General features: G+C 38.4%; 2 long non-coding RNA genes and 3 other non-coding genes across 7 annotated transcripts in view; 3 read left to right on the plus strand and 2 right to left on the minus strand.

The window, feature by feature from the left end:
* Positions 1 to 880: 880 nt before the first annotated feature.
* Positions 881 to 25,741, minus strand: part of LOC109200221 (uncharacterized) — a 46,716-nt gene continuing 21,855 nt past the window's right edge. Inside the window, exons 3-5 of one of the 2 annotated variants that reach the window (XR_002060411.2) lie at positions 5,698 to 5,842; positions 4,180 to 4,290; positions 881 to 1,377 (exon numbers count right to left, since the gene is read on the minus strand). This is a non-coding gene — a long non-coding RNA (uncharacterized LOC109200221). The remainder of the gene's footprint in view (positions 1,378 to 4,179; positions 4,291 to 5,697; positions 5,843 to 25,741) is intronic. The other variant, XR_002060412.2, reaches the window with a different exon arrangement.
* On the minus strand, positions 10,002 to 10,120 carry LOC112844444 (5S ribosomal RNA). Its single transcript, XR_003217168.1, has one exon. It is a non-coding gene; the product is annotated as a 5S ribosomal RNA (ribosomal RNA).
* LOC112844446 (5S ribosomal RNA) lies at positions 10,477 to 10,595 on the plus strand. The gene has a single exon (XR_003217169.1). It is a non-coding gene; the product is annotated as a 5S ribosomal RNA (ribosomal RNA).
* On the plus strand, positions 11,094 to 11,176 carry trnal-uaa (transfer RNA leucine (anticodon UAA)). The gene has a single exon. It is a non-coding gene; the product is annotated as a tRNA-Leu (tRNA).
* Positions 20,052 to 25,650, plus strand: LOC109200224 (uncharacterized). Of its 2 annotated transcripts, none has more exons than XR_002060418.2 (3): positions 20,052 to 20,290; positions 20,568 to 20,596; positions 25,262 to 25,650. It is a non-coding gene; the product is annotated as an uncharacterized LOC109200224 (long non-coding RNA). The 2 variants fall into 2 exon arrangements; XR_002060417.2 differs by lacking the exon at positions 25,262 to 25,650 and adding an exon at positions 20,690 to 20,746.

A 25,741-nucleotide genomic window follows, 5' to 3' on the forward strand; every position in this document is an offset into this window, starting at 1 on the left:
AGCTGAAACGTCAAGACTGGGCCAAGAAATATCTCAAGACTGATTTTTCTAAGGTTTTATGGACTGATGAAATGAGAGTGAGTCTTGATGGGCCAGATGGATGGACCCGTGGCTGGATTGGTAAAAGGCAGAGAGCTCCAGTCCGACTCAGACGCCAGCAAGGTGGAGGTGGAGTACTGGTTTGGGCTGGTATCATCAAAGATGAGCTTGTGGGGCCTTTTCGGGTTGAGGATGGAGTCAAGCTCAACTCCCAGTCCTACTGCCAGTTTCTGGAAGACACCTTCAAGCAGTGGTACAGGAAGAAGTCTGCATCCTTCAAGAAAAACATGATTTTCATGCAGGACAATGCTCCATCACACGCGTCCAAGTACTCCACAGCGTGGCTGGCAAGAAAGGGTATAAAAGAAGAAAAACTAATGACATGGCCTCCTTGTTCACCTGATCTGAACCCCATTGAGAACCTGTGGTCCATCATCAAATGTGAGATTTACAAGGAGGGAAAACAGTACACCTCTCTGAAAAGTGTCTGGGAGGCTGTGGTTGCTGCTGCACGCAATGTTGATGGTGAACAGATCAAAACACTGACAGAATCCATGGATGGCAGGCTTTTGAGTGTCCTTGCAAAGAAAGGTGGCTATATTGGTCGCTGATTTGTTTTTGTTTTGTTTTTGAATGTCAGAAATGTATATTTGTGAATGTGGAGATGTTATATTGGTTTCACTGGTAAAAATAAATAATTGAAATGGGTATATATTTGTTTTTTGTTAAGTTGCCTAATAATTATGCACAGTAATAGTCACCTGCACACACAGATATCCCCCTAAAATAGCTAAAACAAACTGAAAACTACTTCCACAAACATTCAGCTTTGATATTAATGAGTTTATTGGGTTCATTGAGAACATGGTTGTTGTTCAATAATAAAATTATTCCTCAAAAATACAACTTGCCTAATAATTCTGCACTCCTTGTAATCCTGTTAGTGAGACGTTTGCCTTCATACTTACATTTGGGTTCCCCGGTTCTTTTCTTCTTTAGTTTACATATAACAATACTAAACTTTGCTACACTCTTTGTCATGCGACTCTTACGATCATATCTTCCTTGACCATTACAAATGGCTTTGACCTGTTTATCATCACTAAGGATGAATGTGTTAGTAAACTTACAATGGCTGTTAACATCATAGATCTGCCTGTTTTTTATTTCTGTATCACATTTTTCCACACTCATCTTAGCATCTACATGTTGCCGTCTGAACTTTTCATAAGGGGTTTCATTCTGCTGCTGTTTGGGTTGAAGATTGGCTAGTTTTGAGAGTCCAGTGTCAAAGAGCAGCACAAGCAGCAAACCAGCAAACATGATCCTCATTGTTTCCTGGAGAAGGAAAAACAGGAACATTTTCCAGATTAAGAATTTAAAGCAGCAAAAATCTTGTCACTGTAGTGGTGGAAATAATTATTTGATCTCCTGTTGAATTTGTAACTTTGCTCATTAACAAAAAAAGGAACAGTCACTAAATTTTGTATTAGTTTGATTTTAATGGAGAGAGACAGAATATTATCTTGCTCAGGTCTACAATCTCGTGCCACTGTGGGCAAAACCAAAGAGCTGTCAAGGGACGATAGAGACAAGACTCTAGACCGGCACAAGGCCTGAACAGGTGTATGGACTTCTGCAAGAATGAAAAGGCACCAACTGTTCATGCATTTATTCAGAAATGGAAGATATTTAAAATGACCTTTAGTCGTCTCAAGCTCCATGCAAGATCTTGCTTTATGGAGTGAGGATTATCATGAGAAAGTTGTTGGATCAGCCACAACTACAAGAGAGAAGCTTGTTAATGAGCTGAAGGCAGTTGGGATCACAGTCATTTAAAACATTGGTAACACACCATGCTGTAACAGACTAAAATCTTGCAGCACTTCCAAGGTCCCCCTGTTCAAGGAGAAACATGTATAGGCCCATCAAGTGCCAGTGAACATCTAAATGATTCAGGGAAGACTTTGGAGAAAGTGCTGTGGGGAGATGAAACGTAATTCGAATTATGTGGCTTTAACTGACCTTTTGAAATAGGAGCGTGACGCAAAAAATAGCATCCCCGCAGTCAAGCAGAGAGATGGAAACATTATGGTGTGGGCCTGTTTTGCTACAGGACGACTTAGCAGTTCCAACCAGTCAGACTGCGTCGTCAGACTGCAAGCCACGGATTGGCTTGTCAGTCGCAGCACTCGATGAGTCATGAGACGGTGTCTTTCACTAAAATCAAAACTGCAATTTTTTTAAAACCCTGCAACAAGGGAAATAGCTGCACAACACCGTGGTTCCTAAGTGTGACAAAAAGCCACAGATATATCATCGCTGCCACGTCTTCCTATGTTGTGGCATTCGTGTTGCTTTTAAATGACAACATGGACATTGGGCCGCTTTGTCGTAATGACCCCACGCACATTAGGTGGTACTTGATTGTAATGGAAAATGAGTTGAGTCACAGCAAGCCGATCTGAGTATGTACTAATGGAGAAGTGCTATAAGATCACGGAGCGGTCTAGTCAGTCTCCAGACCTCAGTACTGTAGGAAATCTGTGGAGGAAGCTGAAGTTTCAACTTTCCAAGTGGCAGTCAAGAAACTTAAAGGATTTAGAGAGTTTCTGTAAAGAGGAGAGGGCCCAATTGTGTAAACCAAGAGACGTGAAACATCGTGCTACTTGGAGATGAGATATTTATTTCACTCAGTGACGTGCAAATCAGTTTATACATTTTATGTTTTTTGTTTTTTTTTGGCTGATATTCTTTCTCTCTCCATTAAAATGAAACAACTATCAACATTAGAAACTGTTGACTTCTTTATTTACTGCAGGGGGTCAACTAATAATTTCCCCCCTGGCATCAAATTTAAATACATAGAACAACATAACAGATAAACATAGTATCTTCTTATTATGACCTCTTTTTTTTTTTAAACATGTTTGATTCGCCCTTTAAAATCACATACCGAGGTCATAAGCACGACTCTGTGTTTATCTTCTCTCTTGCTTTTTACGTTATACGAGCCCCTAGTCACAGATTTACAAGCGTCACGTAATATTTGGCAGCGTTCTCTTGAAACTTTTATTTTGAAACTGAAACACGCCGAAAAGCGGAAGCAGGCTTCTGCACACCTGAGGTGCACGCGCTGCTTACACCCCCTCTGTCGGGCATACGCAGCAGAGCGTGCGCGCCAGAGGTGGCTGACTTGAGCAGAAAGCGCAGAACCAGCAAGAAAGGAAAAGACAGAAACAGACAGAGTTAACCTGAGCTTGAAATTAACCAAGAGTCAGCAGAGCGACTTTTCACAGGGGGAACAGGACCTGTTGATTTTTCTAACTGATGGCTACACACAGCTCTGCTGGACAGCTAATTACCGCTGTTCGGTTTAATATTTGATTTTAAACAGTGTTTGAAGCTAAGACAAATGCAGATCATATATTTTCATACAGTGATGTTCCAGTCGGGTTAATGTTTGTGTGTCCTACCTGTAAAGACTGCAGGTTACTGGAGCGTGTCTGCAAATGTGAAGCCCCCCTTCAGTCTAATATTGACACCGTTATGCCGTCTGCACTTCCCGCTACCTACTCTTGAAAACGATGTGCGCATCTACTTCACTATTTACGGTTCAACATGTTTCCTGTTGCTCTGAGGTGCATCTAACAAACAAACAAATCATTTACCACTAATAATAACAATTTTACTTTATTAATATAAACACATATATAGCAAAGGTCTTATTCAAATTTATGCAGCCTAGGATAAAAGTTGGTCTTTTTTGATATAGGATGTTTGGAAATTATTTTATTGTTATGATTTTTGCATTTTGTTATTTAATTGATTGCAAAAAAGAAAACAAGTTTATGTAAACAAGTGGAAATTAATCCTCCTGAGAATAAGCCTTTTAAATAACCTTGGTGGGTTTTTTGGTTGTTCAAGAGTTGAACCATACATAGTATCACAGGTGGCTGACTGCAGTTAGATAATAGCTGTCACAAAAAAATATTATCTTCATACACATCACAGCTGTGTAAGCACTGATATTGATAATAGATGGGACCACAAAGAGACAACATCTTTTGCTAAATGTAATTATTATATTAGAAAATTATAAAACTTGTGATTCAAATTTTTCCAAATGAGAACATGTACCTTTTTTTGCTTTACTGATCAGTGGTTGGTTGGTTAACCTGCAGGTGTTCAGGCACGAGTCCGTCGTCTGGAAGAGCAGGTGGTGAAGATGTCTTCAGTGACTGAAATGCCCTGAAGGTGGAGTTAAAGTTAAACTTTATTTGAACATAAATCAGTAAAGACAGGCCTCCATCCTGACATGCAGTAATTGCATTACTTATGTATGATATGCATGCTCACAGAACCCAGATGATGCCAGCATGTTTTGAAGCCAATGTCTGGATAGTGAATGTGAGAATAAGTGTGGCAGGAGAGTGATTTCGCTCTCTTTCTTGGAAGTATACAAAAGCCTGTTGTTTATAAAAAGTTAATAAACAAACAACAAGTTCTTACCGAATGAGAAGTGAAGCCTGGAGATGAGCAGAGTTCAAGTCAAGTACAGTTCAGACACGCTGTTATTAAATTCTACCTGAGCAGGTTATAGTTCACCTCAGTAACAGAAGAACAAATAACACTTGGCTCTGAGGGCTTCAGTTTTTATACATTGCTGCAGCACCACCTTAAGCAATCATTTCCATCAATACCTACATCACTAGCCCACCAGTTCTAAGAAACGTCTCTGTTTGTGGTTCAGAACCTAATGTGACACCAGTGACCACAACAGCATGCAGCTGCAGGTTGTCATTCACAGCTGGCTTTACAATAGAAGAGAATAAAGAGGCATTTTTCTGTAAAACTTTTCTGTAAAATATTACTTTTAAATAAATAAATAAAATGTGTCTAAAAATAAACTAAGGTAAACACCCAGAATAATGAATTTAAAAAAAACTGCACTTGGCTTAGTTTTTGTTAACTCGGTGTAATATGTCATGTGTTGTTCAGCTGAACTCTTCTTCCACACAACACGACCCCTGTGAGTGCCGCCTGCTCCAATCAGAGACAAGGTAAAATGTAGCACTATTAAAACAATGTGATTAATGCTGCATAAAAGTGAGCATTTAGCACAATAGCACAATTAGAGCCCTGAAACCTCAAATTGGATATGTTCAAACATCAAAGCTTACTCAAAAGAGAGATGGAATCACTTTAGTTTGTCTCCAGATCTGTTCTTCCTGTCGTCCCCATTTACCAATATTTGCTGAGTCATCACAGAACTTTTGCAGGAATCATTTAGCAAAGTTGTAGGAGACGTCTGCTGTGTATATTATGAATAGAAATGGAGTCAGGACTGTTCCCTGTGGGGTGCCTATACTGCAGACTACCCATTCAGACACATAATTCCTTATGTACTGAGGGTGGTTGGTAAGACAGTCCAGGATCCATGTGGTGATGGTCCACACCTGTGTAATCAGGCCTGTCCTTCAGGATTGTCGGTATAATCGTGTTAAAAGCACTGGAGAAATCAAAGCACATGATTCTCACAGTGCTCCACACACTTTCCAGGTGAGCGAGGGATTGGTGTAGGAGCTGGATGACAGCATCATCTACCGTAATGTTGGGGTAGTAGGTGAACTGGAAGGGGTTCAGCAGTGAGCTCACCTGGGGCCGAAGATCAGCAAGGACCAGCTCTCCAGGTTCTCCATCAGGTGTGATGTCAGAGCCTCCAGCCTGTAGCTGTTGTTCATTCACATCTGCCTAATTGATCATTTATCCTCAGCACACTTTTCAGTTCCCTTGCCTGAAACTGGACAACATGGAAAGTCTGAATTCAAACACAGGTTGCGGCTTGTGGCATTTTTTGACTCCATGCAGGATGAGTGACGGAGCGCTTCTCCCACTGAAAACGCTACGTCCAGGTGAACAGAATTAACTGTTTGGCACAGGTCCCCCAAATGTTTTGCTCTGCTCTGAATTCACAGATCATGTCTGTTTTACTTGTGAGCTATAAGGTATAAAATTCTCTTGTGTATATATTTGTCTTCACAGATGTACAGCAGAGCTTTTTGTGAGAGTGAAATAAAAAATAAAATAGTAAAACCACCAGAATAAACACAATAAACCACCTTTCAGTTCAACTTTTGCTGTCTCAACAATGTTCTCATTTATATTTTTTGCTGTTTAACTTACCAAATATTTCCAGTAAGACATTCGATCAGGTCTTTTAAAACTTCCTATTAACCAAACAGCATTCTCAAGCTGCTGCTGCACTGTTAAGAAAATCCTAACTTAATCCTCATAGCACAGTCACAAGAAAACAAACAAACATACAGTCATGTGGAAAAGAGTGTTTTCATAAAAATATAGCGTACTAGTAAAAACTAAGAACACTGATTTAGTAACTTATAGAGCTACCTTTGGCAGCAATAATGTTACCAAATTGTTTCTGTATGACTATCAGTCTGTCACAAGGTTGCTCAGGATATTTGAATCACTCTTCTTTACATGGCTTCTTCAGATCATTGAGGTTTGTGGTATTAGTTTATGTTCAGCTCTCTCAAGTTCCCAGCACTGAATTTTAGGTTGAGGTCTGGACTGTGACCGGGCCATTGCAAAACCTTGATTCTTGTCTTTTTTAGCCATTCTGTTGCAGCTCTGCTGATGTGCTTGGGAACTTTGCCCTGCTGCTTGACCCAAACTCACTTTTGACTCTACAGTACTTGGTATACAGGGGAGTTCAGTGAAAATTCGATGGTGCAAGGGGCCCAGGTTCTGTAGCTGCAAAACAAGCTCAAATCATCACCCCTTCACCACTGTGCTGACAGCTTGTATGAGGTGTTTGTGCTGGTATGCTTTGCAACTTTGCTACCAAACTTGCAGCCATGCTGTCATGCTCTTTTTAGAGAGCAGAGACTTTCTCCTTGCAACCCTCCCAAGAAGTCCACACTTATTCAACCTTTTTCTAATTGTACTGTCATGGACTTTAACATTTAACATGCTAACTGAGGCCTGTAGAGTCTGAGATGTAACCTTGGATTTTTGAGCTTTTTCTGACCATTGCACAGTTTGACCCTGGGGTGAATTTTCTAGGACGTCCATCTCTAGAAAGATTATGATACTGTGTTAACTGCCAATTATGCTTTCGTATAGGTGCTCACACTTGCTGGTAAACCAAGAATCAAGTGCAGTTGATTAGCAGCATCTGGCTGCTATTTATCTTTTTCATTTGTATTGAAGCATTAAAGGTGCTTTCTGAACAACATGAGTTGTGTGAAGCAATAAATGGTGAGCATATTACCCTCTATAGTCTACAGACAAACTAGAGCATCCAAATCACGTGATCAATTTAAGTTGACATCGAACCCTCACTGAGTCTCGTTTCAGTTTGGGTCAGAAAGACTTCAAACTACATACCAGTTTTTAGAATCACCTTTAGTGCTAGAAGAAACGGTAAAAACTGCATCTTCTAAGGATGTAACGAAAACAAAATGCAAGTAAAACGTGATTTCCATTTCGTATTTGGGGAAAATGCAGCATGACAGCCAATCGCAAAATTATATGGCTGCTGAAGAAAAGGAGAAGTTGTTAAAGTGAAGGCCAAACAACGACATCAACAGCGAGTTTTGAGATTCGAGAGATTTGTGGCATTTTTGGAGTGTGTAGTCTAGCCTTTTATGTTTTTTTGTTTGTGTTTTTTGAGTGTCAAAAACGCAGTCAAATTCAAATAATAACTGTATATTCTCATTTGTGCTGGTGTGCTGAAAATAATGATACCAAACAAGGAAAAATAAGCAGTTTGTAAAAGTGAAATATATAAAGGTAAACTCGAAAGGTGTCAAAAACGGCCATTTATAGGTTTGACTTCAGAGTTTTACATTACACAAAGATTGCATTATAACATATTATAACATATGTTGTTAGTGTGATAACATCTGCATTGCATTCATAGAAGTTTCTTCTGCTCTCAGAACAGATTCAGTTGTTCACAGTTTTGGCACACGGTGCATTACCAGGCTGCAAACACTCATAAGGTGCTGAGTTGTGGTCATGAAAAGAACAAAGTGCTTAACGATAATTCTGTGATGCAGTGTCATCAGACGGTTGACAAACCCTCAGTCTAGCCACAGTGTGACAGCACGGCTTCACGGAAAGTCATGTTTTGAATTACTTCTCATGCAGTGTTTTCTGCTCTTTATTTCATGTTCATTTACTTGACCAAGTCTCTGATGTGTAAATCAAATCCATGTGAATGTCATCAGAACATATTTTATAATGAAAATTGTTTTCTTTTACTAATAAGTTGAGGATTTGGCATAACATTGAATATAGAAGTTTTCCATCTGTGAAGATCGGTTTCTATGTTGGATTGTAAACTCACTTTAGTAGTCCTCCTCCTCCATTATTCCATCCATTTTGTGCAGTTGATCAGTACCACTGGCACCAAATCAGCCCCGGAGCATGATCCTACCACCACCAGGCTTAACATCTGGTACACGGTTCTTAGATTTCAAAGGATCACCTTTGATGCACCAAACATACTGTTGTCATTATATAGCTCAGTCATAGTCTAGTCTGCCCATAAAGCTGTCTTTCCAGAAGCAAATGGCTTTTTTGTGGTTGGGATCCTCTCAGTTCACAGTAATAACAAATTCCCTCTGATCTAAGGGGAACTCTTTGGGTCTTCTTCCAGTCCTTGGCAAAGTGGTAACACATTCAAACAACTTGTAATTACAAACGATTGTTTGAAACAAATCTGTAAGTGTATAACAATGGCTTAAAATGGTTTACAGTGAGTTCCTTGGACTTTTCCGTTGCTCTAAATATTGGTCAATCCAACAAGTGGTTTTAAGCTAATCCTTTTTATGCTGCAAAGAGAAACTAACACTTGTCATGATCACTAATAAGAAGTTAATAGGGCTTGTTGAGTTAAATGGTAAATGGCCTGCATTTGTATAGCGCTTTACTTAGTCCCTAAGGACCCCAAAGCGCTTTACACTACATTCAGTCATTCACCCATTCACACACACATTCACACACTGGTGATGGCAAGCTACATTGTAGCCACAGCTGCCCTGGGGCGCACTGACAGAACATTGCAGAACCTTCAGCACCTCGTATGAAAAGATTTGGCTGTGTGTATGCTTTTAGCACTGTGTGGATTTGAGAAAATCTAAAATAAATTGAAATTTGTTTTTAGAAGTTGTTTTATAAATTTCAGTGGTATATTATGCATGCAATAGGACATCTATTTAGATTTACATCTTCCACAGAAAAAACTGCACATTACTGAAACTTTGTATACTGGACTTTGTTGTTGTCCCACACAGGTTCAATTTCGAGTGGTAGATGGCTCAGTGCTCAGTCAACCAAGATTTTATGATAGTGGGCACAATGAGAAAGCTAAGCTGCTTGTAAACAGTACTTTTATGCACTCTTTTTCCATTTGGATAAGAAAGAAATAACCAGGAAACAAAGGCAAACAAATAATCTGTGCCTTTATCCCAGATTCACATTACAGGAACAGCTGCTCAATGACCACTGTAGTCTTTGCTTACTGCACTTTTATCCAGATCTATGCAAAGTGATCCACTACACCTACATTTACATTTAAATCATTTTATGAGCACTGAAGCCATTTTAATCTGAGCTTCTACTCAAATACAATCAGTAAAGAAAAACACAGAGTCTGTGACGTTTGTTTTGAAGGAAAAGAAATTCCCTGCAAATGTGTGAGACTATTCAGAAAACAGTAATTTTGTTTTATAGGTGAGACACTTGGCCTCTTTTTTTCCTTGTTCTACGTTTGTCTTTTGTCCGATTACTCTGGAACACAAGATGGAAAACTGATATTCTCATGTTAAAAAGATAGAAAAAGGATTTTATCATCCATAAATGTTAACTTCTCGTGCCTCTAAGCACAAACAGGAGCAGCAGCGCCCTCTGCAGTTTGTGTGTAGAAGAGCAAAAGCTTACAGCACCTGGTATTCCCAGGCGGTCTCCCATCCAAGTACTGACCAGGCCCGACCCTGCTTAGCTTCCGAGATCAGACGAGATCGGGCGTGTTCAGGGTGGTATGGCCGTAAGCGAGAACATAAATACACAAAAGACCTTTTATCGGTGGCAAATGTCACACAGTTTGATCTATATTATTGTGCTAAACTTCAATGTTACAGCGAAAACATGCAAACCTTCGTTATTAACTGCAGCTTCAAAATTTAGCTACAAAAATGCTTTCCCCACAGCAACATGACGATAAGAACACATGTTCGTTGATTACAGCACAGTGTGAAAGTGACAGAGAGCACACAGTGTGTTAGGACGATTTGAAAGTCCAACATTTTTGTCGTTTGGACATTTTAACTTAAATATAGAGAACAAAAACGTAAGCGCGTCTGTGTCCTTACAGCATGGATAAAAAGGCCGTTTGCGAGCTGTCCTTTCGCTTACGGCCATACCACCCTGAACACGCCCGATCTCGTCTGATCTCGGAAGCTAAGCAGGGTCGGGCCTGGTCAGTACTTGGATGGGAGACCGCCTGGGAATACCAGGTGCTGTAAGCTTTTGCACTTCGACACACAAACTGCAGAGGGCGCTGCTCTTTAGGAAAAAACTTCATGACCTCTCTCCTAATTTTTTGCATGTGTACAGTTAAAAAATTAAAACAACAATCATCTCTGCAGCTTATTGGAGACACTCTCGTGATTCTGTTGTAGAGCAGAGCTTCAGCTCAGTGTGACTTCATGAGTCTGAAAGCTCCAGGATGACAAAAATACACCAACATCATTCCTCACTTTACTTTCTGGACAAAGATGAGGTTACACAAGAAAAGCTGCTGATATGTGAAGATTTATACTCCAATTATATTCTTGTATTTGTATCTTGCTAATAATAAATAATAATAAGAGCTGTTGCACACGTTCTTCTCTCTGCCAAAGCAACACTGTCCTGTTAATAGGATTTATTTTATTCATATATAACTTTGTAAAAAGCATTTTAATGCTGTGAGTAATGACTTTACTGCTGGGCGACGTGTCTGTTACGCCGCTCAGTTCTGTCGGACCAGGATGGCCGAGTGGTGAAGGCGTTGGACTTAAGATCCAATGGACATTTGACCACGTGGGTTCAAACCCCACTCCTGGTAGAGATAATAAACCTGTAGCCAGCGTACAAATGATCCACAGGTAGGAGACGGTACTTGATTTCTTAGGAGTGACAAAGACTTTTGGATGTGCTGAAAATTCATGTGAATGTGTCCTGTTGAAAACAAAAATGGCAGTGGTGTGGAAGATGATCCAATCCAACATTATATATAAAGCACTTTAAAGTACCCAGCGCAGGACCAAAGTGCTGTACAGTAAATAAGTTAAAAACAAACAGTAGAATAAAACAAAACAGAATAAAATAAAACACATAATACGTACAAATTAAAACAGCCGTATATTAAAAAAACAAGATAGAACAGCATATAATCAACTAAAACAACTAACATAAAACTAAACTAAAACTAACATCTTACAAGGTGTCAAAGGTCAGGGTGAAGAGATGGGTTTTCAGAAGTGATTTAAAAACAGGTTTTTAGTCCAGAGGCTTGTTTTTTAATGTCGGGTGCTTGGTCTCCAAGTGACGAAGCAGTTTTGAAGGCTTCATTGCCTCATTGGAGAGCCGGTCTCCGCATATATTATGCAGAGCGGGCTTGGTGCATGGGAATCACTTGTCGCAATATATCCATATTTCAAGTAGGTCTTTTGGTATTGTCTGTTAATTGCAGCTTTCTTTTTCTTAGTGGTTGTCATAGACTCTTCTTTTGTCTCCTCACTGGGCCCTTTTCCCTTTGCAAAGAAACCCTCCAAAGACATCTGTTTTTTACTCATTTTGCTAGCTTGTGGGTTTAAAGAATATTACCAAACATTATTGGAGCAAAATAGAAGTAACACACAAGAAACATGGAGGATATTAAATAGCATAATCAAAAAGGGCTCAAAAAATAAGAATTATCCAGACTATTTTAAAAAAGATAAAGATATTGTGCTTGATAAAACTAAAGACATTGTAAATGAATTTAATGATTTCTTTGTAAATGTTGGCTTTAATTTAGCAAAAGAAATTCCAGAGTCAAGAAATAATAATGACCTAAATAAACATATTACTCAGAATGTGTCCTCCATGTTTATTGGTGCTGTAACTCATAGAGAAATAATTAACATTGTGAAGACATTCAAAAATAAAAAGTCCACTGACTGTTTTGGTATTGACATGATGTTAGTTAAAAGTATTATAGAATATATAGTGCAACCTTTCGCATACATTTGTAATCTGTCCTTTCGAACTGGTGTGTTTCCCTCACAAATGAAAATAGCAAAAGTTATTCCAATCCATAAAAACGGAGAGAGATGTCAGTTTACCAATTACAGGCCAATATCACTACTCCCACAGTTCTCAAAAATTTTAGAAAAGTTATTTGTTAATAGACTTGATAAATATATAGAGAAGCATAATCTCCTAAGTGATAACCAATATGGCTTTAGAGTGAAAAGGTCCACTTCGATGGCAGTGATGGAACTTGTAGAAGGGATATCTAATGCAATAGATAATAAGGAATATACCGTTGGTGTTTTTATAGACTTAAAAAAGGTGTTTGATACAATTGATCATTCTATATTAATGAATAAACTAGAGAGATATGGCATAAGAGGGATAGCATATAAGTGGATGAAAAGTTACCTGGATGACAGATATCAATATGTTGAAATCAATAATGTAAAATCTAATCAGTTGAAGGTAACTTGTGGTGTTCCTCAGGGCTCTGTGCTGGGCCCTAAATTATTCATATTATATATAAATGACATATGTAGTGTTTCCAAACTGTTAAAATGTGTATTGTTTGCTGATGATACCACTCTGTATTGCTCAGGTAAAGACCTAGAACAGCTTCTGACTACAGTGGAAAAGGAGTTAAATATATTAAAAAACTGGTTTGATGTAAATAAGTTATCATTAAATATAAAGAAAACAAAATTGATTATTTTTGGCACTAGACAAATGAAAAATGTATCTAAAATCAGGGTTAATGGAATTGAAATTGAAAGAGTGTTCGAAAATAAATTTCTTGGAGTGCTAATTGATGATAAGCTGAGCTGGAAGTCTCATATAAATCATGTGACAACAAAAATGTCAAAGACCATTGCTATTCTCTACAAAACAAAGCATGTCCTGAACAAAAAATCATTATACACACTTTATTGTTCTCTGTTGCTTCCATATATGACTTATTGTCTGGAGATATGGGGTAATGCATATAAAACAAATACTCTTCCTATTTTCAAGTTACAAAAAAGAGCTATAAGAATTATAAATCAATCAAACTATATAGAACCAACTAACATTTTGTTTATTAATCTGAATACCCTAAAATTTTATGATTTAGTCGAATATAAAATGGCACAGATAATGTATAAAGCACAAAATAACTTGCTTTGCCGCAGTATTCAGAAGCTGTTTAAAGTCAGAGAGAGTCAATATGACTTAAGGGGAACAGATGTCTTTAAAACAAACAAGATAAGGACAAACATAAAGCAAAGATGTGTTTCTGTTAGAGGAGTTAACCTGTGGAATAGTTATGACAATGATTTGAAAAGGTGTAGTTCATTTTCCTTGTTTAAAAACATGTTTAAAAATAGAGTATTAGAAAAATATATTAATCAAGAATGAAAAGAGCAAAAATAATAATTCTGAAACTCTTGATTGTTTTGCTTTGATGTAATTATCTAAGGTGGAAAAAATTTTTTGTTTGTTTGTTTGTTTTTGCTTTGCTTTCTTTTATTCTTTGCTTCGAGCCCTGTGTACAGGAGCTGCATGCAAAAGATTTTTTGTTAAAAGGGTTGGCATAATAAGCAAATGCTTCAGCCAATACCCTTTGATTAGCCTTGTCTCATGATTTTTTTGCTTTTTGGTAATCTTTATTTTGTATTCTGTATGCTAATCAATAAAAATCAATCAATCAATCAAATATTAGCTAATGTATCTTGACATGCGTCAAGAGTCAGTCATAGACTGAAGTAACTGAGAGAATTCAGTCTTTTTCAAAATAAAACACTGTTCAGAGTCGGATAATAAATAAAACGGAAATAATGTAAGTTATTTATTTTCTCTGTGCGGTACGAGCCTCAACTCTCGCGGCCCGGTACCGGTCCGTGGCCCGGGGGTTGGGGACCGCTGCTATAGACTACAGTGTACGCTCTACACCTACTTACTGGTTTTTGTTGCACCAGTCTGCATCTCCCAATTACTTTGTGTGTTTCGCTTACAGCTCCGCACCACCCAGGCGGCAAAAAATGTGCATGTTCTTTGTGATCTCGTGACCAATGCCCTCTGCCGTCAAAGTCGAGAATTAGTTAATGGGCATCATGTGACTGATGGAAGCCAGATCCTTTTATTTAGCAAAATTGGGATTAATAGTTAAATGTTATTGTTGAGGGGCACAGACAGCACATGTGAATAAGAACTTGTCAGCTTGTGAGTCCTGTGACTGGTGATGCTCCAAATGTTAAAAAATAAATATATAAAAACCAACAAACACCAAAAAGTGACATTTATTATATGCTTATTCTGTGATCAGATAAAAATATTTTATTAGAAGCAAGCTGGATCTAAGAGATTATTTCTACACAGCATCCTACAGTCAGTACAATTAATATGTCAGTATTGGTGGGATGAATATAAAATTCCCTAATCAGAAGGAAATAATAGTTTTATATTATTTCATGCAACGTGTGAAGAAATAGAGGTTGATCACATGTTAAAAAAATGTATATGCTTATTGATAAGACAGACTCAAATAAAAACTTATAATGAAGAAGACCTTTTCCAGTGACATTTAGTCAGAGCTGATGATAAATGTTGATCTTTTGTTATCTCAGAAATGTATATTTGTGGGTACAGAAGTAGAGTGCATGGGGATTTTTCCTATAGTTGCATTATTGGATTCAAAGGTCATTTCATCACCATAATAGTGCACAGGTAACTTTTCACATTTTCCTTCACATTTTTTTTCACATTTGACCACAACTGTTCTGTTAGTGAGAAGTGTGCCATTATACCGACAGTTGGGTTTCCTGGCTCCATTGTTCATTAGGTCACATCTAACAATACGAAACTTTGCTTTACTCTTTGTCTTGTTCGTCTGATCATATCTTCCTTGACCATTACAAATGGCTTTGACCTGTTTGTAATCACTAAGGATGAATGTGTTAGCTTTCTTACATTTGTTTCCATCAACGTATATCTTCTTTTTTTTAATTTCTGTATCACATTTTTTCACGCTCATCTTGGCATCTACATGCTGTCGTCTAAACTTTTCATAATTTGTTTCATTCAGCCGCTTCTCAATTGGGTTGGGTTGAAGATTGGCTGGTTTTGAGAGTCCAGTAGCAAAGGGCAGCACAAGCAGCAAACAGGTAAACATGATCCTCATTGTTTCCTGGAGAAAGACAAAAATAGAACATTTTCCAGATTAAGAATTTAATGCAACAAAAGTGTCATCACTGTAGTGGCAGAAGTAAGTATTTGATCCCCTGCTGAATTTGTAAATTTGTTCCCTTATAAAGAAATAAACAGTCTCTTATTTTTGTGGATGTTTTATTTTACTGGAGAGAGACAAGAACATCAACCAAAATCCAGAAAAAAAACACATTACATGATTTCTTTTCATTGATTTGCATATAATTGAGTGAAGTAAGTTTTTGATCCTCGACAACCCAACAAGAGTTCTGGTTCCCACAGACTGGATTACAGTCAATCAACCAGTCCATTACAGATACTCCCAATCTCAGTTTATTATGTGTATAAAGCACACCTGTCCACAGTACCAAATTCTTCCATTCCAGTTCCATCTCCACCACCATGGGCAAGATTGAAGAGGTGTAAAAGGATTGGTTACTGAGGTCTACTGGGGAAAGGGACCTCAGGGACAAGAAAAGTCTGCAGTCTTGTGCCATCATGGTCAAGACCAAAGACCTCTTATCTTGCTCCATGTAATATCTTGCCTCATGGGGTGAGGATAATCATGAGAAAGATGTTGGATCAACCCAAAACTACAGGCCAGTCTTAAGTTTGCCAGTAAACATCTAAATGATTGAGAGAAGGTTTGGGGGAAAATGCTGTGGTCATTTGAAATCAAAAGCTCTGTGGCATTAACTGAGCCCACTGTGTTTGGAGGAAGAGAAATGCTGAGTGTAACCCACAGAACACCATCCCCACTGTCAAGCACAGAAGTGGAAACATTATACTGTGGGGCTGTTTTTGTGCCAAGGATACAAGACGACTTCACCACATTGAGGCGGCCAGTGGATGGAGCCATGTACTGCAAAATCTTGGACGAGAACCACTTTCCCTCAGGCAGACGACTGAAGATGTGTCGTCGATGGGTCTTCCAGCATGATAATGGCCTAAAACATACCACTGATGGAACAAAGGTGTGGCTAAAGAAGAAGCACAAGGACATGGAGTGGGGCTAAGGCAGTCTCCAAACCTCAGTCCTGAAGAAAATCTGTGGAGGGAGCTGAAGCTTAAAGTTACCAAACAGCAGCAAAGAAATCTAAAGGATTTAGAGCACAGGTGTCGAACTCCAGGCCTCAAGGGCCGGTGTCCTGCAGGTTTTAGATGTGTCCTTGATCCAACACAGCTGATTTAAATGGCTAAATTACCTCCTCAACATGTCTTGAAGTTCTCCAGAAGCCTGGTAATGAACTAATCATTTGATTCAGGTGTGTTGACCCAGGGTGATATCTAAAACCTGCAGGACGCCGGCCCTCGAGGCCTGGAGTTCGACAGCCCCGATTTAGAGAGTTTGTGTAAAGAGGGGTGGAAAAAAATCCCTCCTGAGATGTGAGCAAACCCGGTGACCAACTACAAGAAACATATTACCGCTGTACTAGGCAATAAGGGTTTCTCCACCAAGTACTAAGTTGTGTTTGAGATCAAATACTTATTACACTCAGTGACATATAAGTCAATTCATTTATTTTAGCAAATTCATTTTTTATTCAATTTTGGTTGATATTCTGTCTCATTACATCAAAATGGAAATACTTAAAAAAATTAGAGACTGATCCTTTTATATAAGTGAACAAACTTACAAATTCAGCAGGGGATCAAATGATTATTTCCCCCCAGATAGTAGCTTCTTTTTATGACCATCTTTTTTCTTTTTTCTCTTTTTGAAAAGCTGCTGACCAACAAAGTTTTATTCATAGATGTTTTTTGCATTAGATAAATTTGCAAACTGAACTCCACGCTTCCAGAATCTCTCAGTTTGTTTGGCAGAGCTTACTTTTCATTTTAATTACTTGTTGTTTCTTTATTGACTTATATAGAAACCCACAGAAGTTTGTTTAACTTATGTAACAAAAGAATAAAGCAACTAAATTTAAGTAAAAGGATCATTTTAGGATTTTTGATCTATTCTTTACAGAATTTTTCCAAAACATTTTCAAACATTCAGATTTGTCTTTTATTTTCTTGTCGAAACCTCATAAATGGTGAACTAAAAACCCTGGAATATGGTTTGAAACGTTGACATTTTAGTCTGAAAAGGAGCATGTTTCGCTTTCTGGCAGCGTTTATTTTGAAATTGCAACACTAATCAGTGCTTCTCCGCACCTGTGGAGCACGCGCTGAGCAGACCGCGTCGGGCATGCGCTGCAGAGCATGCGCACCAGAGGAGGGGGCTGACTTGAGCAGAAAGCGCGGAGAGACAAGTCGAAAAGAAAAGACGGAAGAGCGCTGATGAGGAAAAGCAGAAAGACTTTAACTGAGCTTGAAATGAAACAAGAGCCAGCGAATCTCTGCTGGACAGGTAATTACCGCTGTTTGGTTTAATATTGTATTTTAAACAGTGTAACTACGAAGCGAACACAAATACAGATCATATATTTTCATACAGTTATGTTCCAGGTTGATGTTTGTGTGTCCTCACCGTAAAGACTGCAGGTTATTGGAGAGTGCCTGAAAGGAAAATATGTCTGTGAAGCACCTTTTTTAGTTCCAATATTAACTTCGGCCCCGTTATCTACTCTTGAAAATGATTTGCGCGTCTACGTCGCCATTTACGGTTCAATTTTTTGCCGTAAGTAAGGAATTTCTGGTGCTCTGAGGTGCATCTAGTAAACGCCAAGTATCATTTAAAAAATAATAATTAAAGTAAATTAAACTAACTAAAAACATATGTCATTACTTTCTTATTCCTTTTAATGATGACTTTTAAATCATTAAATGATAAAATAAAAAAATCAATATCAATATAACAGCTTCCAAAAATTCAAAATCAAAACCAGTCTAATTTTTACTTTGATAAGTTTCAAAATATTTACTAGAGAGGCACTGGAGGACATATTGAACAATAATATTGTGTAATTTTTAAAAGTATTACTTGATTTTTTAAAACAGGAAATTGTAATCATTTACATACATATGGTAGCATGTAGATATTATGAAGGGGCTGCTTTACCTAATAATTAAAAAAAAAAGTTACATTCACAAGATGAAACTTGACTTTTTTCACAAAGACACAAATAATATTGTGGAGTTTGCTGGTATAATCTTAGAAATATTTGAATATACCTGCATAGCAGTTCATATGACATAAGTGTTTATGTAAAGAAGTGGAAATTAACAACAAGTCATTTAAATAAATTTGATGATTTTTTTAGTCTCAGACGATGAGTTTTTGAGGTGTATCTAAATGCAACTTCTCTACTTGCATCCACACATTAAACCTTACAGAGGGAAACGGTCATTACACGCAGTCATGACAACATTCTTACTAAATGTAATTATTACATTAGAAAGTTATGAAACTTTTAAGCAAACTTTTCCAACTGAGGACACTTACCTTATTTTTTGCTTTACTGATCAGTGGTTGGTTGATTAACCTGCAGGAGTTCAGGCACTAGTCAGTCGTCTGGAACACCAGGTGGTGAAGATGTCTTCAGTAAATGAAATGCTCTAAAGGGGGAATTAAAATTGAACATTATTTGAACATAAATAAAAAAAAGATAGGTCTCTGCCTGTGCATGCACATTTCTTATGCACGATATACATGCTCACAGAACCCAGATGATGCATGTTTTGAAGCCCATATCTGGATAGTGAATGTGAGTAGAAGTGTGGCAGGAGATCGAGTTATTGAAAATAAGCCTGTTGTCTATAAAAGATTTTAAATATACAAATAAAAAGTTCTTACCAAACGAGGAGTCAAGATGAGCAGAGACCAGGTCTAGTGCAGCTCAGCTGTTATTAAATTCTACCTGAGCAGGTTGGAGCTCATTTGTGTCACAGAGCAACAAAAAGCACTTTGGGGGCTTCAGTTTTTAAACATTTCAGTAGCCCCACCTTAAATAATCACTAGCATCAGTGTCTACATCACTAGCCCACTAGTTCCAAGAAACTTTATCACTGCTCTGTTTGTGGTTCAGAACATGCTGCAAACATGATGTGAGGCCCAGTGACCACAGGTGCAGATGCAGGTTGTCTTTCATAGCTCACGTTACAACAATTGCAGCTATTTTTTTCAATTCAATAAACCACATGTATCAAAAATAAGTAAATTAATAAAATATTGATATTTGTGTAAAAAGTACAGAAACTGCATTTTGGCTTAGTTTTTGTTAAGTAAATAATGGTACTGTGTAATATGTCATGTGTTGTTATTCAGCTGATGTTGTATATGCCTAATTTTAACGTGTGTACTAAGACTGCATTGTAGAGTCTGACAGCAGCTGGAAGATAAGACCTCTGAAATTTCTCCTCGCACCTTTCTGCCAGCCTTTGCAATCAGAATTGTGATCTGAATGCACTGTGGCGTCCGACACATTTTGCTTTTGCAAAACAGTGTGGTGGCAGATTTCTTTTCTGATGTATTATTTAAATCATATGTGATATTTTATGTGATTTATTTTTATTTATTTTTTTTTTAAATCATATGTGGTATTTTAATCATATTACATTGGTAGTAAGTAAGATCACTTTCTCACTTAGTTGTATGCATGTGCATTACAAATGGGCCTTATGCTCTGTCACACATATATGCGCACACAGTGAGGCCATTGTAAGTTCATAGATGTTAAACAGATAGTGAGACTCCTTCTGCTTATCAGGGATCTAAATCTTTAGGTGACGGCCAAGCAGAAAACAAACTGTGAGGGAGAAGGGTTTCAGGATGGGGCTGATGGTATAGCCCCCCTGTGAGTTTGGCCAACATGTAAGAGTTGTGGAATGTTCTTTGTTTAAGAGTGTCTGTGTATATAAGATATGAGGGCGGTGGCCATTAGCAGAGATGATCCTAGTGTTTGGCTGGGATGTTTCTCTCCACATTGCAATGTGTTTATTAAACCCATTTCAAGTCAAGCTCACTGGGTGTGTTGCAGATTATTGTTAAAACTTCCATAACAACAGCGACATAGAATCTCTATAGGCTCTTCTTGTTCATGTGAATCTGTTATCTGTTTATGTATTCATTTCTATTTGTGTTATTTCAGGCAAGAGGAAAAAAAAGAAAAAAGTGGAGGTGAGGGTAGAATAAAAGGATTGAAAAATGCACAATGTATCGCCAACTGCTGCACCTGTAAGACAAAAACAAAAACAAACATGCATCTCCTAGAGGCCAACCATCCTGGTACAAGTCAAGAACTGAGTCCCAGGTGCCCAAGAACCACCTGGCATCCAGAAAGTGGGGAGAAGCGTCCAGCCAGGAGTGCTGACTGTGTCCAGGGCCAAGCCACAGCAAGCTCCACAAACACAAATTATTCGCTCACTCACTCTCACCCACCCATTAGTGACACACAGAAAACATAAAGACACAGTGGGAGCTGGTATGCAATAGCAATGACAGCTTAGCCACCATTTTTCCAGTCACTTCATACTTCTGCTGCCTCAACCATAACACAGGTCTACAAGATCAGTCTGTTCAGTTTTTTTTCTGTCCTCAGTGGAGCTCTTGCTGGCCCAGCAGAACACACCATAAAAGATGACTGATGTCACTCCAAAGTCATAGAAGGTCTTCAGGAACTCCAAAATAATTGAATCTATGTAGCAGATACAGCTGCTCTGTTATTTCTGGGACAGAGCAGCTTTCTTCTGTGTATATTGTGAATGGAGTCAGGACTCTTCCCTGTAAGTTGCCTATGCTGCAGAATACCCATTAAGACACATAATTGTGGGTCTTTATGTACTGTAGTTGCTAAGATAGTCCAGGATCCGTGTGGTGAGGTGATGGTCCACACCTGTGTAATCCACCTTGTCCTTCAGGATTGTGGGTATAATCGTGTTGAAAGCACTGGAGAAATCAAAGCACATGATTCTCACAGTGCTCCACACACTTTCCAGGTGAGCAAGGGATTGATGTAAGAGCTGGATGACAGCATCATCTACCCCAATGTTGGGCTGATAGGCAAACTGGACTGAGCTCACCTGGGGCCAAAGATGAGCAAGGACCAGCCATCCAGGGTCTCCATCAGGTGTGATGTCAGAGCCACCAGCCTGTAGCTGTTGTTCATTTACATCTGCCTAACTGATCATTTATCCTCAGCACACTTTGAAAAGTGTGTTTATGTTCCCTTGCCTGAAACTGGACAATATGTAAAATCTGAATTCAAACAAAGTTTGGGGAAACCTGCACTGAGCTGAGACAGAAAAAGTCACTTGGATGAGTGACGTAGCGTTCCTCCTACTGAAAACGCAACGTCCAGATGAACAAAATTAACTTTTCGGGACAGGTCCCCAGATGTTTTCTCCTCTCAGAATCCTCCTCTGCTCTGAATTCACAGATCATATCTGTTTTATCTTACATACAATCATGTGGAGAAGAGTGTTTTCATAGAAATCTATAGAGTACTCTGAAAAACTAAGCACAGTCCATGATTGAGTAGCTTGAATTTACTAGCTTTAGCAGCAGTAGTGTCACCAAATTGTTTCTGTATGACTCTGTCTGTCACACGGTTGTGCAGTACCTTTGGCTGATGTTTCTTTACATTGTTTGGTCAGTTCATTGAGGTTTGTGGTATTTGTTTATGTACAGCTCTCTCAAGCTCCCAGCACTTATTTTCAGGTTGAGGTCTGGACTGTGAACGGGCCATTACAACAACTTGATTCTTTTTTTCAGTCATTCTGTTGTAGCTTTGCTGATGTGCTTGGGATCATGACCCAAACTCACTTTTGACTCTACAGTACTTGGTATACAGGGGAGTTCATGGAAAACTCAATGACTGCAAGGGGCCCAGGTTCTGTAGCTGCAAAACAAGCTCAAATCATCACCCCTTCACCACTGTGCTGACAGCTTGTATGAGGTGTTTGTGCTGGTATGCTTTGCAACTTTGCTACCAAACTTGCAGCCATGCTGTCATGCTGTTTTTAGAGAGAAGAGACTTTCTCCTTGCAACCCTTCCAAACAAGCCACACTTATTCAACCATTTTCTAACTGAACTGTCATGTACTTTAACATTTAACATGCTAACTGAGGCCTGTAGAGTCTGACATGTGGCTCTTGGATTTTTGAGCTTTTTCTGACCATTGCACAGTTTAACCCTGGGGTGAATTTTCTAGGACGTCCATTCCTGGGAAGATTATGACATTGTCTTAACACACACCTGAATACTCCAGACCAGCAAACTGCCAAAACTTATGCTTTTCTAGAGGTGCTTACTGTTAGGTTGATTTTGGTAATAGTTGTCATTGTTGTACTTAAATTTGTAAACCTTGTCCTAAAACTGCATGTTTAGATATTTTTCTGTTCCTCCCCTGCATCTCGGTGGGGGATGCAATAGCTATAAGTGTTTAACTGCAGGCACATTCCATGTGAGGTTCTGTTTTCTTATTTAGAAAGGATGTTTACTTGCCATTTATGGCCTCACCTGTGCTTGTGTATGGTGGACCTTTAAAGGAATTGAGCCATATAGAGGGTTAGCGGAGATGACCCTTGTGATCAGCAGGAACACACACACACACACACACACACACACACACACACACACACACACACACACACACACACACACACACACACACACACACACACACACACACACACACACACACACACACACAAATGTCTGGTTTGCTATCCTGGTGGGGACATCCCATTGACATAATGGTTTCCCTAGCCCCTTACCCTAACCCTAACCATTAAAAATGAATGCCTAACCCTAACCCTTACCCTAAACCTAACCATAACCTAATTGTAACCCTGACACTAAAACCCCATTTTCAGTGTGAAAATTGCTTTCAACCCCGAGGGGACCTGGATTTTGGTCCCCACGGTGCAGAAAGTCCCCACCAGTATAGTAAATGTCAGATTTTGGTCCCCACCAGGATAGTACGAACCCGTACACACATACACACACACACACACACACACACACACACACACACACACACACACACACACACACTCTTAGATTTTATGGCACACTATATGGGTTTTACATTGTGTAACCAGTTTAAACCAGTTTGACCGTGTTTGTGTAACCCACAGTGGTCAATAAAAGGGCCTGCAAGGGGAGTCAGTTTGAAGTCGGCTGAACATCTTGCCGGACTTCCCTTGCGAGCAAGTGAGAACCGTACGGAGTGTCTTGCTTTTGTTCACAGTGACGAACCTCTGCGCCAGCGAGGTCTGACTTTAGACCTCACACTTACACTTGCTGGTGAGCAGTTATTCAAATGCAGTTGATTATCAGCATCTGGCTGCTACTTACCTTCTAATTTGCACTGACGCAATAAAGGTGCTTTCTGAATAACAGGAGCTGTCTGGTGTGATATTCATATTTAAAATGAATAATCAGAATCAGAATTACTTTAATAATCCCGAAGGAAATTATTTGGGTTACAGATTCTCCAAGACAATAATAGTGACAAACTAAACAAATTAAATAATACAATATATTACAAAGTTAACAAATATAGGAAATAGCACTGATATAAATGCAAATTCCTCAATTATAAATATCAAGAATAATACAGAGGTGGAATATATATGATTGACATTTAACAATAACCTTGAAACTTCCTGCTTAGATCTTTTTTTTCATTTTGTGAGATTTTAAGTGTTAATACAGTCAAAATGAAATAACTGTAAATTGTTATATGTGCTGTTGTGCTGGAAAGAATGACACCAAACAGGGCAAGATGAGCAGTTTTTTAAAGTGAAATATATGAAGGTAAACTTAAAAGTTGTCAAAAATGGCATTTTATAACCATTTATAACTTTGACTTCATAGTTTTACATTACACAAAGATTACATTATAACATATGTAGTTAGTGTGATAACATCTAGAGTTTTTGCAATTGTAGAAGTTTCTTCTGCTCTCAGAACAGATTCAGTTGTTCACAGTTTTGGCACACGGTGCATTACCAGACTGCAAACACTCATAAGGTGTTGAGTTGTGGTCATGAAAAGAACAAAGTGGTTAAAGACAAGTCTGTGATGCAGTGTCATCAGACTGTTGACAAACCCTCAGTCTAGCCACAGCGTGACAGCACGGCTTTGCTGAATTGCTTCTCATGCAGTGTTTTCTGCTCTTTATTTCACTCTACTTGAATATATTTACTTCAACAAGCCTCTGATGTGTAAATCAGATCCAACTGAATGTCATCAGAACATATAATGACATTTTTTTTCTTTTGGTAATAAATCAAGGATGAGGATTTGGAGTATAAATCTGAATATAAAAGTTATATATATAACAGTATATATCTATATTACATATAAAAGTTTTTCATCTCAGAGGGTCAGTTTCTGTGTTGGATTGTAAACTCACTTTAGTAGTTCTCCTCTTTCATTATTCCATCCATGATCACTGATGAGAAGTTAATAGGCATTAGCCATGTCAGTTTAAGACATTGTACAACCTCATATTAAAAGATTTGACTGTGTGGAGAAATCATTATTAGCCCCAAAATCACCATGAGATTGAAGCCCAAAAAAGTCATATGAAAATGACAGCATTACCTTCACCTTGATCCATGCTTGAAAACTGTTTGCTCTTTTCTTTGTAAATATGGGCTTCAGGTGGACACTGTGCGTTCTCCATGGTTGAGAAGTTACTCATTACTGTGCCCAGAAATCCCTCTTTTTGTAGAGTGCTACAGAGTGCTTAGATGTTTTTTTTTTAATATTCATAGAATTCTTAGAAGTTTTGTATTTCATGCAAATTTTGTTCTTATATTGTTTTTCTGCAGACAGCTTGTTGATGCTGCCTCATGTCAAAGTACCATCTGCTTTATTGGAATCCAGCAGAGGGCAGTGTTTTGCCGTCAACAGATGACTTTCTGAAGCTTCAACTGTGTCTTCAGATTGGATTGTGTTGTAATTTGTTGTCTGTGTGATACTAAAAATATAATGGGATTTTGAAGCTCTTCTGAATCTTCACCACGCGTTGCTCAAATGCTACTGATATAAACTCACAATATATCCAGATTGACTGGATATACACAGTCTGTGCTAAGATAATTACACACAGAAACAATATTATTACATCAGTCATGTATATTGGCAGTAAATGATAGGGAGGAGAAAGGAGGAAACAAAAGTCAATTACAAAATTAATGGGGCTGCTTTGAGCCATATCAACAGTAATAAGGATAAAGTTAAAGATATCAGGGGAAAAAATAACAGGCTGACAGCTGTGGTTCATCACTGAGGTTCTTTATGTGAAATAG

The sequence above is a fragment of the Oreochromis niloticus genome, unplaced genomic scaffold (genome assembly GCF_001858045.2).
Source record: "Oreochromis niloticus isolate F11D_XX unplaced genomic scaffold, O_niloticus_UMD_NMBU tig00000221_pilon, whole genome shotgun sequence".
NCBI classification, from domain to species: Eukaryota; Metazoa; Chordata; class Actinopteri; order Cichliformes; family Cichlidae; genus Oreochromis; species Oreochromis niloticus.